Below are 12,722 nucleotides of genomic sequence, written 5' to 3'. Positions count from 1 at the left end.
ATGCCCTCGCTTAATTGTAAAGTGCTTCAAAATATGTCGGCGTTATATAAATAAAATGTATCATCAGCATCATCATCATCATCATCATCATCATCATCATCATCATCATCATCATCATCATCTCTTCAAACGTGACATGGTGTCAGTTAATGATTCCAGACAATTTTTGTTTAAAAAAAGTCAAATGGCGCTCCTTCCCTTCATTTTTTTTGTTGGAAAAATGAGAAATTGCTCATAACCTTTTATCCCGTCTAACTTCCTAACAAAAAAAATATATGTTTCAAAAATTGCGCTGATGTAAAGTAGACGTGGGAATTGTTATTTAGTAACTATGTGTGACATAATTCTCTGGTTTTAGGGCATAAATTTCAAAGTTCGAAAAATCGCTAAATTTTTGCCAAATTTCCATATTTTTTTTTTTCACAAATAGATGCAAAGAAATATCGTCCTATATTTACCACCAACACGTAGTACAATATGTCACAAAAGCTCAGAATCACTGGGATCTGTTGAAGCATTCTACCGTGTTTTTCCAAAAATAAAAGACACTGTCTTATAATTTTTTTGCCGCCCAAAAAAAGCACAGGGCTTATTTTTTGAGGAGGTCTTATTCTTGGAGAAACACGGTTGGGGGTAAGTTTACCCTTCAAAAAAGCAGACCCCCCACTTCCCAGGAGACTCATACTCACCAGACCCGGACGTCTGTGTGGCTCCCAGGTCCTGCCTGTGATCTCCAGTCAGTGCTGCATGCCATTCTCCCCTGCTGCTGGCTGACACACTGACACACACAACCCGATCACAAACACACACAGCAGACCACACACACACACAAACAGCCGATCGCAGGCACACAGCCGATCGCACACATCACATCACATCCAGCGCTTACGGTCGCAGGGAATGATGAGAGCAAGTCACGTGTCCCGCCGCAGGTCCTGTGCATTGCGCTCCACTGCACAGCCTCTCAGGATTCTGCCGGCGAGAAGACATCGGTGTCGCTGGATCAGGTGAGTGTGTATGCGATCCGATGTTTGTGTGTGTGATTTGAGGTTTGCGTTTGATCCGATGTTTGTGTGTGCGATCTGATTATGTGTGCGATCCGATGTTTGTGTGTGAGATCTGGTGTGTGAGTGAGATTGATATTGTGTGTGTGTGTGTGTGTGTGTGTGTGTGTGTGTGTGTGTGTGTGTGAGCTGAGGTGTGCGGGTGTCTGATCACTGCAGGTCCTGCAGCTCAGCATCGGGTGAGTGTAATTGCCGGGTGCCGCTGTCTATAATGAAGTGTCCTGCGGTATCTGTAACCTTTTTTAGCTGCACGGACACTTCATTATTGATCCGGGACTAGGGCTTATTTTTGGGGTAGGGCTTATATTTAAGCCTTGCTCCGAAAATGCTGGAAATCCCTGCTAGGGATTATTTTTGGGGGGAGGGCTTATTTTTGGAAAAACACGGTAGAGTTATTACCTCAAAGTGACACTTGTCAGAATTGAAGAAAAAAAATAAAATAGCCTGGTCATGATGGTGAAACCAAGTTGGGAGTGCAGGGGTTAAATACCTAGTACACTCAATTCAAAGTGTGGAGAACTCCAGACTGTCTAATATTTTTCAATAGGGAGGCCCCCTGAGAGAGGCCAAAGATACACATGCCCCACCAGATAGTAAGGGGAAAGCTAATGGAGGCCTAATAACATTATAGTCCATGGAGTCTGACTGGGGGTGACACTTTTGCCTACTTTTCTTACAGCGCTCTGTCCGTGTTCACATTCACTTTACTCCTTAATCTCAAAATTCAAATTCTACAATATTCTGGCTACTGCTAGCTCATTGGCTCAGAGTTCCTAATACGGTATCATCCACGTATCTAAGGAGTTAAGGGGGGCTTTACACGCTACGATATCGTTAATGATTTATCGTCGGGGTCACGCAGTTAGTGACGCACATCCGGCGTCATTAACGATATCGCAGCGTGCGACACTTTTGTGCGACCTAAAACGATCGCAAAAGCGGCCACAATCGTTTGCCGCGGAGAGGTCGTCCTAAAACCAAAAATCGTTTAATGCTCATTAGCGATGTTGTTCCTCGTTCCTGCGGCACCACACATCGCTGTGTGTGACAACGCAGGAGCGACGAACATCTCCTTACCTGCGTCCCCGGCTATGCGGAAGGAAGGAGGTGGGCAGGATGTTTACGTCCTGCTCATCTCCGTCCCTCCGCTTCTATTGGCCGCCTGCCGTGTGACGCCGCACGACCCGCCCCCCTTAGAAAGGAGGCGGATCGCCATCCAGAGCGACGTCACAGAGCAGGTAAGTCTGTGACGGGGGTGCGCAATTTTGTGCGCAACGGGCAGAGATATGCACAAAAGATGGGGGCGGGTACGCACGCTAGCGAGATCGGCAATGATATTGTAGCATGTAAAGCCCGCTTTAGACATAAAGGACCAGATCAATTGGAATCTCATGGATGGAGCCTGTCATAATTATTGTCCCATTCCAGAATGGATAATCTAGCACAGAACCACATTCAATCATCAATATGTCACTTGTTCTTTTTATACAAAGGTAGTCCAATGTTAATCCAATGTTTCCCAATCGCCAGTCCTCACAGCCCCCAACTAATCACGTTTTCAGGATTTCCTTAAGTCTTATTGAATCAGGTTTGCAAACAAACAAAATAATTTTCTCCATTTCTGGACAACCCCTTTTACCACAGTTTAGTTTGAAGTCTGCCGGCTGTTCTGCAACATCCTGTCCCACGCCTCACACTTATCACAATAGCACCTACTAAAATAAACATTAACAGTCTTAACACTAGGTCCATTATGCAGAACACAGTGTATTTCCCACCTAGTCTGCTTGTTTTGCAAGAACATAAGCTTTAAAGGCCCTGTGCGCACTAGACGTTTTTTTGCTGCATTTTTTTTGCAGCGTTTACCGCATTACGCTGTGACATTGCTTCCCCAGCAATGTCTATGGGTTTTGAGAAGTGCTGTCTGCACACAGCGTTTTTTTTGTAGCTGCGTTTTGTGGTGACCACAAAAACGCAGCATGTCAATTATTTCTGCGTTTTTCACTCATTGAATGCAGTGCACAAAAACGCAGCCAAAAACGCGGTAAAAACGCACAAAAGAAACAGTTTTTACCGTGGGTGTGTTTTTTGTGCGTTTTTGCAGACAAAAATGCACAAAAAAAACGCAGCGTGAAAAAAAAAAAGCCTAGTGCGCACATAGCTTAGGGGGAAGATTTAATTTATAGAGTAACAATTTAGGATTTTAGCATAGCATTTCCTGACCAGTGTTTCGAAACCCAACAGAGATGGTGAAACAGCCCCATTGTTCATGGCCAGAAATATATATTTGGTTAAAGATGCGTATGACAAGCCCCTGTGTAGCGCCCCTGAGCCACTCAGGGCACTACTAGGAACTGCATCCTCACAGGGATGCAGGGCCTACACCCAGGGACCTGGAACACCAGTGCCAGCAACACCAAGACAACAAAATCCTAGTTACCATTCCACCCAGGGGTAATTGGCTAGTCTGACACAAGGGGATGGCCACCTAGAGGGCGGAGCTAGACCAGGGGGGCTAGACAACCTGGTGGGAGGGGACAGCAGTCAGTCAAGAGAAGTGAAAGTGGAAAGACGTGGCTAGAGCTGGGTCGTGTAACGGTGATCTGGGGGCACAGGAGAGTGGTCGCCAGGGCAGGTACACCCAAGTACCACTAGGACCAGAGCACCAACGGGGCACAGGGCCCTAGATCAGGCGATAGTTTCAGATGGCCTGGCAAATACCTGCACAGTGAGGGGACCTTCACGGACCTCACTGACCCACAAATCCGAGGGCATCAGCAGTAAAGCAAGAATCCGGGTTCGGAACACAGACCAGCCCTACAGGGTTCACACTGCCCGCCGTACGAAGAAGGAGACTGCCACCACAAAGGTGTAATGGGGACAGGGGGCGCCTCGAGGGGTGTAGTCGCAGTCTCCCGCCCTGAGGGCGGCAGGCCGACCCCCTGCCCGGCCGTCACTATTAAGACAGGTGTGTTGTTAGGGCAGAGTATGGATGGCAGGGACACATGCATGTCGGTACCTTGGTTCCCAGTGGCGCCTTTTTCCCTCGGCTCGCCGGTCTCTTCATCACTCCCAGTAAAGAGCCACGGACAGGCAGTTGATAAACCAAGATACACTTTATTGCACAAGACTTCCATTTTCTGTTACACTTCTCAGCAGCAAGTTGCTTCAGTACTTCAACCCTCACGTTACACGTTACACTTCTTACTGACGGTTTGCCTTTTTCTCCGGTAACTTTCCTTTGCCTGCAGGGGCAAAGTGTTATCCCCCTGGTAGCTGCACTCCAATCCCGGATTTAGTCCAGCCCTGTTCTAGGGGTTTGTTTAGACTATGGGAGGGCTCCAGTACTCACTACCGGCTTTGGATAAGTTCCCACTTTTCCACTCTTCCTCAAGGATCTACTTTGCGAAGGCTGCTTTCACATTGCGGTTTTATCTACGTCCACAGGTCCCGTCGGTGGATCCGTCCGAACCGCCCCTCCCCCACTCTGCAAAGCGTGTTCCAGATGCATGCGTCCGACAGGGCCATTCACTGTTGTGCGCTCCATAACAGTGAATGGCCCTGTCGGACGCATGCGTCTGGAACACGCTTTGCAGAGTGGGGGAGGGGCGGTTCGGACGGATCCACCGACGGGACCTGTGGACGTAGAGAAAAAACACAATGTGAAAGGAGCCTTACTACGGGCGTTCCAGTTTCCTCGACTTCTTTGTCAAAGCACTCAGTCTGGTTGACTGCCACGTCTCACTCCCACACTCTGCCCCGTCACCTCAGACCGAGCTCACTCGCATGTCACATCTGACTGCACACTGCCCTGCATTCAGAGCCCATCCCCACCTAGGCTGCCCTGCCCCTCCTTCCCTGCCACTGTTACCAGGGGAACCACTACTCTACACTGGCACCTAGTGGGAACACCGTGTATTAACCAACACAATAGGTAACATTTTACCATCATTATCAACATTTGCCACCACACCATGTGGCGTCTTCAGGGGGGGGAATTCTCCTTCCCAGCTCGGGGGTCCGACTACCCCCTGAAAAAGGGACAGTCAGGCCCCAAATGCTCTACGCTACGGGGACCCAACCGCATGAGAGTGCTGGGCACAGAGCAACAGAGTCATCAACTGGCACTGGAAATAAAGTGACCTGAACCAGCTGTCCAAGGGTCCAGAGTGAGTAGAGACTTAAAGAAGTTGTCCAGTTACCAAAACTGATTTTTTTTTTTTTCTGATAAATCTTGCTAATATGTGCCCCTCAACACATCTATTATGTTTTTTCAGCAAAATTAGCTTTTATTGTGCACTAGCAGCACATGCTCATTGCTGGCTCCAGCTCTGATGGGGTTAAGCCTGCTTTACACGGTACGACCGATTGTGCGATTTCACAATCGATCGTACCCGCCCCCGTCCTTTTTGCGTCACGGGCAAATCGCTGCCCGTGTCGCACAAAGTTAGTAACCCCCGTCACACATACTTACCTCTCGTGCGACCTCGCTGTGGGCGGCGAACGTCCACTTCCTGGAGTGGGAGGGACGTTCGGCGTCACAGCGACGTCACACGGCCGCCGGCCAATAGAAGCGGAGGGGCGGAGATGAGCGGGACGTAAACATCCCGCCCACCTCCTTCCTTCCACATAGAGCCGGCGGCGGCCGCGGGAGGCAGGTGAGCTGCTCATCGTTCCCGTGGTGTCACACGGAGCGGCGTGTGCTACCACGGAAACGATGGTCAACTAAATTAAACGATATTATGGAACCTAGCGAGCAGTACCCGACTCACGATTTGTGAGCGATACTGCGTCGCTAGGAGGTGTCACACAGGCCGGCATCGCCAGCGATGCCGGATGTGCGTCACAAAATCCGTGACCCCGACGATCTATCGCACGATAGATTGTCTGGTGTAAAGCAGCCTTTAATCTCTCCTCTGACTTCCTGTGTTCAGTTCCTACAAGTCCCAGAATTCTCTGTGGCTCTAGGGCGGTGTCTAGCTTATCCAACACACCCATTGTGTCTAATACACCCACTCTGCTCCCACCCAAACCCTCCTCCCTGCCTCTTCCCTGTGGATGTGCACTAAGAGAAATCACACAGACAGCAGCAGCTCTACACAGCCAGGGGAAGAAAGTGTGTGTGTGCGTATATACAGTGTATGTGTATGTGTGCGCGTATATACAGTGTGTGTGCGTATATACAGTGTGTGTGTGTATGTGTGCGCGTATATACAGTGTGTGTGCGTATATACAGTGTGTGTGTATGTGTGCGCGTATATACAGTGTGTGTGTGTGTGTATATACAGTGTGTGTGTGAGTGTGTATATGTCATACTCACCTGTCTTCTGCAGGGTCCGGGTGTCATGCCTGCTTCCAGCCCCTGTCTCGGTCCCGCCGCTCTGGCTGTGTGCAGTCTCCCCGGGGCACGCACGAAGCTTGCAGGACCTGGCCGTGGATCACCTGATGCAGTCACCTGACGCATCAGCTGATCGATTCTCGTGGTGTTGCCGGCTTTTTCGCGCCCCGGCCGGCTATCAGCTGATCCTGCCGTCAGGGGACTTCATCAGCTGATTACCGGCAGCTGCTGCAGCGATGGGACAGGATCAGACTCCACTGCAGGAGCTGCCGGTAATCAGCACAGACGTGAGTATTTTATTTATTATTTTTTTTTTTTCTACTGATGCATCAGCTGATTGTATAATCGGCTTTTATACAATCAGCTGATGTGTCATGTGATTCACGTAGTTTAACCTGACACATCATCTGATCGCTTTGCCTTCCCCAACCCAGGATTACTGCGGAGGGGGGGGGTTCTTTATTTCAATAAAGATGGAGTCACTAATTGTGTTGTGTTTTATTTCTAATAAAAATATTTTTCTGTGTGTTGTGGTTTTTTTTTTATCATTACTAGAAATTCATGGTGGCCATGTCTAATATTGGCGTGACACCATGAATTTCGGGCTTAGGGCTAGCTGATAATATACAGCTAGCCCTAACTCCATTATTACCTAGCTAGCCACCCGGCATCAGGGCAGCTGGAAGAGTTGGATACAGCGCCAGAAGATGGCGCTTCTATGAAAGCGCCATTTTCCGGGGTGGCTGCGGACTGCAATTCGCAGTGGGGGTGCCCAGAAAGCTTGGGCACCCTTCACTGTGGATTCCAATCTCCAGCTGCCTAGTTGTACCCGGCTGGACACTAAAATTAGGCGAAGCTTACGTCATTTTTTTTTTAAATTATTTCATGAAATTCATGAAATAATTAAAAAAAAAGGGCTTCTCTATATTTTTGGTTCCCAGCCGGGTACAAATAGGCAGCTGGGGGTTGGGGGCAGCCCGTACCTGCCTGCTGTACCCGGCTAGCATACAAAAATATGGCGAAGCCCATGTCATTTTTTTTTCTTTTTGGGTAAAAAACTGCATACAGTCCTGGATGGAGGATGCTGAGCCTTGTAGTTCTGCAGCTGCTGTCTGCTCTCCTGCATACAATGAACATTTTGAATAAGGAAATGACATCAGACCTTTATTTTTTTCATCAACAATCTTTAATGGCATTGTGCACTGATTAAAAACGCAGTGAGCAAAAACGCAGCAAAAAAGGCACCAAATCGCGGAAAAAAACGTGACATGCAGCACCGCAGGTGACAGAGCAGAGCAAGTTGGTGACATGCTCTGCTCTGACACATAGTGTGCTGCATGTCACTGTATCCACTCTGGGACTTGTTGTGCAGGTGACCGGATGATACATGTCACTAACTTGCTCCACTCTGTGACTTCTGCTGCATTGTTCCAACTGTATACACTCTCACCTGAACAAGTCTCAGAGTGGGGCAGTTAGTGACATGTATCATCCGGTCACCTGCACAACAAGTCCCAGAGTGGTGAAAGATAGTGACATGCAGCACACTACGTGTCAGAGCAGAGCATGTCACTGTCTCCACTCCGCTGACCTCACAGCCCGTACACGCTGCGATGGATGCAGGGGGACACAGAACAAGTAATCGGCCGACACTGGAGTCATCTGATTACTTGGGATGAATTGAGCAGTAAAATGCTCTGGTGCTCGATGGGCGAAGCCCATGCCGATTTTTTTTAAAAAAAATTCATTAAAAATAAAAAAAACAAAAAAAAAACAAACAAAAAAAAAAAAATCACATTGTTTGTGGGCTCCCGCTGCAATTTCTATTGCTAAGGGTAACCAAAGCAGCTACTGGCTGCTAGCCCCCGCTGCTTGGTGTTACTTTCACTGGCAATAGAAATGCAGGGAAGCATTTTTTTTATTTATAAAAGGTTTTTCCCTGAAAACGTTTTTAAGAAAATGACGTGGGCTTCGCCATATTTTTGTATGCTAGCCAGGTACAGCAGGCAGCTACGGGCTGCCCCCAACCCCCAGCTGCCTAGTTGTACCCGGCTGGGAACCAAAAATAGAGAAGCCCTTTTTTTTCATGAATTTCATAAAATTAAAAAAAAAAAAAAAAATAATGATGTGGGCTTCGCCAAATTTTTGAGTCCAGCCAGGTACAACTAGGCAGCTGGGATTGGAATCCACAGTTCAGGGTGCCCAAACTTTCTGGGCCCCCCCACTGCGAATTGCAGTCCACAGCTGCCCCAGAAAATGGCGCTTTCATAGAAGCGAGCGGGGAGGGGGAAGAGAGCGAGCGGGGGGGGGGGTGAAGAGAGCGAGCGGGGGGGGGGAAGACGAGAGCGAGCGGGGGGGGGGAAGACGAGAGCGAGCGGGGGGGGGAAGACGAGAGCGAGCGGGGGGGGGAGACGAGAGCGAGCGGGGGGGGGGGAAGACGAGAGCGAGCGGGGGGGGGGGGAAGACGAGAGCGAGCGAGCGGGGGGGGAGAGACGAGAGAGCGAGCGGGGGGGGGGGGGGGGAAGACGAGAGAGCGAGCGGGGGGGAGACGAGAGAGCGAGCGGGGGGGGGAGACGAGAGAGCGAGCGGGGGGGGGGGGGGGGAAGACGAAGAGAGCGAGCGGGGGGGGAGACGAGAGAGCGAGCGGGGGGAGACGAGAGAGCGAGCGGGGGGGAGACGAGAGAGCGAGCGGGGGGGGGAGACGAGAGAGCGAGCGGGGGGGGAGACGACGAGAGCGAGCGGGGGGGAGACGAGAGAGCGAGCGGGGGGGGAGACGAGAGAGCGAGCGGGGGGGAGACGAGAGAGCGAGCGGGGGGGAGACGAGAGAGCGAGCGGGGGGGAGACGAGAGAGCGAGCGGGGGGGGGAGACGAGAGAGCGAGCGGGGGGGGAGACGAGAGAGCGAGCGGGGGGGGAGACGAGAGAGAGCGAGCGGGGGGGGAGACGAGAGAGCGAGCGGGGGGGAGACGAGAGAGCGAGCGGGGGGGGAGACGAGGAGAGCGAGCGGGGGGGAGACGAGAGCGAGCGAGCGGGGGGGAGACGAGAGAGCGAGCGGGGGGGGAGACGAGAGAGCGAGCGGGGGGGAGACGAGAGAGCGAGCGGGGGGGAGACGAAGAGAGCGAGCAGGGGGGGGGAGACGAGAGAGCGAGCGGGGGGGAGACGAGAGAGCGAGCGGGGGGGAGACGAGAGAGCGAGCGGGGGGGAGACGAGAGAGCGAGCGGGGGGGAGACGACGAGAGAGCGAGCGGGGGGGGAGACGAGAGAGCGAGCGGGGGGGGAGACGAGAGAGCGAGCGGGGGGGAGACGAGAGAGCGAGCGGGGGGGGAGACGGAGAGCGAGCGGGGGGGAGACGAGAGAGCGAGCGGGGGGGAGACGGGAGAGCGAGCGGGGGGGAGACGAGAGAGCGAGCGGGGGGGGAGACGAGAGAGCGGGCGGGGGGGAGACGAGAGAGCGGGCGGGGGGGGAGACGAGAGAGCGAGCGGGGGGGGAGACGAGAGAGCGAGCGGGGGGGGAGAGACGAGAGAGCGAGCGAGCGGGGGGAGACTGAGAGAGCGAGCGGGGGGGAGACGAGAGAGCGAGCGGGGGGGAGACGAGAGAGCGAGCGGGGGGGAGACGAAGAGAGCGAGCGGGGGGGAGACGAGAGAGCGAGCGGGGGGGAGACGAGAGAGCGAGCGGGGGGGGAGACGAGAGAGCGAGCGGGGGGAGACGAGAGAGCGAGCGGGGGGGGAGACGAGAGAGCGAGCGGGGGGGAGACGAGAGAGCGAGCGGGGGGGAGACGAGAGAGCGAGCGGGGGGGAGACGAGAGAGCGAGCGGGGGGGAGACGAGAGAGCGAGCGGGGGGGAGACGAGAGAGCGAGCGGGGGGGGAGACGAGAGAGCGAGCGGGGGGGGGAGACGAGAGAGCGAGCGGGGGGGGGGGAGACGAGAGAGCGAGCGGGGGGGGGGGGAGACGAGAGAGCGAGCGGGGGGGAGACGAGAGAGCGAGCGGGGGGGGGGGGAGACGAGAGAGCGAGCGGGGGGGGGGGAGACGAGAGAGCGAGCGGGGGGGGGGGAGACGAGAGAGCGAGCGGGGGGGGGGGGGAGACGAGAGAGCGAGCGGAGGGGGGGGGAGACGAGAGAGCGAGCGGGGGGGGGAGACGAGAGCGAGCGGGGGGGGGAGACGAGAGCGAGCGGGGGGGAGACGAGAGCGAGCGGGGGGGAGAGACGAGAGCGAGCGGGGGGGAGACGAGAGCGAGCGGGGGGGGGGGAGAAGAGAGCGAGCGGGGGGGGGAGAAGAGAGCGAGCGGGGGGGAGACGAGAGCGAGCGGGGGGAGACGAGAGCGAGCGGGGGGGAGACGAGAGCGAGCGGGGGGGAGACGAGAGCGAGCGGGGGGGAGACGAGAGCGAGCGGGGGGGGAGACGAGAGCGAGCGGGGGGGAAGACGAGAGCGAGCGGGGGGGAGACGAGAGCGAGGGGGGGAGAAGAGAGCGAGGGGGGAGAAGAGAGCGAGGGGGGGAGAAGAGAGCGAGGGGGGGGAGGAAGAGAGCGAGGGGGGGGGAGAAGAGAGCGAGGGGGGGGAGAAGAGAGCGAGGGGGGGGGAGAAGAGAGCGAGGGGGGGCAGAAGAGAGCGAGGGGGGGGAGAAGAGAGCGAGGGGGGGGAGAAAGAGAGCGAGGGGGGGAGAAGAGAGCGAGGGGGGGGCAGAAGAGAGCGAGGGGGGGAGAAGAGAGCGAGGGGGGGAGAAGAGAGCGAGGGGGGGGAGAAGAGAGCGAGGGGGGGAGAAGAGAGCGAGGGGGGGAGAAGAGAGCGAGGGGGGGAGAAGAGAGCGAGGGGGGGAGAAGAGAGCGAGGGGGGGAGAAGAGAGCGAGGGGGGGAGAAGAGAGCGAGGGGGGGAGAAGAGAGCGAGGGGGGGAGAAGAGAGCGAGGGGGGGGAGAAGAGAGCGAGGGGGGGAGAAGAGAGCGAGGGGGGGAGAAGAGAGCGAGGGGGGGAGAAGAGAGCGAGGGGGGGAGAAGAGAGCGAGGGGGGGAGAAGAGAGAGGGGGGGAGAAGAGAGAGGGGGGGAGAAGAGAGAGGGGGGGAGAAGAGAGAGGGGGGGGGAGAAGAGAGAGGGGGGGAGAAGAGAGAGAGGGGGGAGAAGAGAGAGAGGGGGGGAGAAGAGAGAGAGGGGGGGAGAAGAGAGAGAGGGGGGGAGAAGAGAGAGAGGGGGGAGAGAGAGAGAGAGGGGGGGGAGAAGAGAGAGAGGGGGGGAGAAGAGAGAGAGGGGGGGAGAAGAGAGAGAGGGGGGGAGAAGAGAGAGAGGGGGGGAGAAGAGAGAGAGGGGGGGAGAAGAGAGAGAGGGGGGAGAAGAGAGAGAGGGGGGGGGGAGAAGAGAGAGAGGGGGGGGGGAGAAGAGAGAGAGGGGGGGAGAAGAGAGAGAGGGGGGGGGGAGAAGAGAGAGAGGGGGGGGAGAAGAGAGAGAGGGGGGGAGAAGAGAGAGAGGGGGGGAGAAGAGAGAGAGGGGGGGAGAAGAGAGAGAGGGGGGAGAAGAGAGAGAGGGGGGGGAGAAGAGAGAGAGGGGGGGAGAAGAGAGAGGGGGGGAGAAGAGAGAGAGGGGGGAGAAGAGAGAGAGGGGGGGAGAAGAGAGAGAGGGGGGAGAAGAGAGAGAGGGGGGAGAAGAGAGAGAGGGGGGAGAAGAGAGAGAGGGGGGAGAAGAGAGAGGGGGGGAGAAGAGAGAGGGGGGGGAGAAGAGAGAGGGGGGGGAGAAGAGAGAGGGGGGGGAGAAGAGCGAGCGGGGGGGGAGAGAGCGAGCGGGGGGTGGGGAAGAGAGCGAGCGGGGGGGAGAGAGCGAGCGGGGGGGGGAGAGAGCGAGTGGGGGGGAGGGAGAGCGAGCGGGGGGAGGGAGAGCGAGCGGGGGGGGAGAAGAGAGCGAGCGGGGGGGAGAAGAGAGCGAGCGGGGTGGAGGAGAGAGGGAGGGGGGGGAGGAGAGAGGGAGTGGGAGAAGAGAGAGGAGGGGGGGGGGAAGAGAGTGGGGAAAGAAGAGGGGGGGGGGCAGAGGGTGCTCTGTCACCAACTGTCTCCACTCTGTGACTTGTGGTGCAGGTGACAGAGTGCAGACAGTTGGTCCCATGCAGCAGGACAGATGGCAGAGCACAGCGGTGACATGCCTGTCAGTGTCTTGCTGCTGGGAGGAGCACACGATCACACTGCCACGACACCGGCCGCTCTCCTGACATCGCAGCAGAGCGGGCGGGTGTGGACAGTGTGATCACATACTTACATGCAGGGGGGGATTCAGCTGAAGACCCCCCCCCTGTACTGCACACTGGCGCCCTGTGCCTCAGCCTCACCATCTGCAGGACGCCGGCTCC

At 55.5% G+C, this 12,722-nt stretch overlaps 1 protein-coding gene across 3 annotated transcripts in view; it reads right to left on the bottom strand.

The window, feature by feature from the left end:
- CCPG1 (cell cycle progression 1) overlaps positions 1-12,722 on the bottom strand; it is an 81,786-nt gene that overhangs the window by 17,038 nt on the left and 52,026 nt on the right. The gene's annotated exons all lie outside the window — the stretch shown is intronic.

This window comes from Anomaloglossus baeobatrachus, chromosome 4, assembly GCF_048569485.1.
Source record: "Anomaloglossus baeobatrachus isolate aAnoBae1 chromosome 4, aAnoBae1.hap1, whole genome shotgun sequence".
Lineage (NCBI taxonomy): Eukaryota > Metazoa > Chordata > Amphibia > Anura > Aromobatidae > Anomaloglossus > Anomaloglossus baeobatrachus.
Note: the sequence above shows the minus strand (reverse complement) of the source record. Positions and strands in the feature narration are given on the sequence as shown.